The sequence below is a fragment of the Frankliniella occidentalis genome, unplaced genomic scaffold (genome assembly GCF_000697945.3).
Source record: "Frankliniella occidentalis isolate FOCC.00 unplaced genomic scaffold, Focc_3.1 Scaffold33, whole genome shotgun sequence".
Lineage (NCBI taxonomy): Eukaryota > Metazoa > Arthropoda > Insecta > Thysanoptera > Thripidae > Frankliniella > Frankliniella occidentalis.
In genome coordinates this window covers 12,713-13,569 of record NW_026267163.1, presented here as the reverse complement: position 1 = coordinate 13,569, position 857 = coordinate 12,713, and the positions used below count along the sequence as shown (strand labels likewise).

Here is an 857-nt window from a genome sequence, read left to right as displayed (position 1 = left end):
GAGCTGTGCCCGTGCACTGTGCACTGCCCGAACACGTTTATTCGGCCGTGAAGTGTGTACATTTACCCGTACCTGTACCTATTTTCATTTCCCGTCCCCCCCCACCTCCAGCCACAGAAGTTTTTGAACGAGGCCGCGAAGGAGTGTCGTTTGGGCTGGACGCTCGCCGGGCAACTTGGCGGTGCCACACAAAACACCATTCACCCAGAAAAAAACCAGTCTCGCATCACATTCATTTACTTTCCTGGTCCAAGTGTGTTTCATAAAACCAAGAATGATTTAGTTTGCCTCAGCGAAGTGCAAAACTCAATTTCAATAAAATGTACATAATCCAAGATCTGGCCCTGAAACATTTAGATGTTTCAGTGAAAAAAGGGAAAATGTAATTCTATAATTTGTAATAGTCCTATAGAACGACACCTACTTTAAACAATGCACCTGACAGAAAACCTAGATAATTTTAGGCAACATTGAATGTGGCATCTCAATACTACTCTCAAATTATTGGCTGAAGTGACACGGAGAAAGATTTGGTGACAATGTTCGTTGACAATTACTCTGAGGAGGGGAAAAACAGTACTTCCAATGTTCGCACTAATTTTAAACAGTCAGGACTGCCAGTCAAACGGTCTTATCTGAAAGTAGACCTTATAAATACCAACGATAGACATGAATGGTTTAAATGCAAAACGCATGCCTCAGCTATGTAACAACCAATAAAAAAGATGAGTGTTTGAAACTCTTGGTCACACCACTGGCAAAGCAGCAGCAGCTCAGCAGGGGTGGGGGGCGGGGGTGGGGCTGCTGTTAAGGGACCGTTCATATACTACGTAGTTCATTTTTGGGCATTTTTTGAA

At 43.4% G+C, this 857-nt stretch overlaps 2 protein-coding genes across 2 annotated transcripts in view; both read right to left on the bottom strand.

Annotated features, from left to right (window-relative positions):
- Nucleotides 1–857, bottom strand: part of LOC113204202 (lutropin-choriogonadotropic hormone receptor-like) — a gene marked incomplete at its 5' end in the record, with an annotated part of 17,567 nt that overhangs the window by 4,475 nt on the left and 12,235 nt on the right. The gene's annotated exons all lie outside the window — the stretch shown is intronic.
- The window catches only part of LOC127749126 (uncharacterized), a 73,523-nt gene that overhangs the window by 71,500 nt on the left and 1,166 nt on the right, over nt 1–857 (bottom strand). The gene's annotated exons all lie outside the window — the stretch shown is intronic.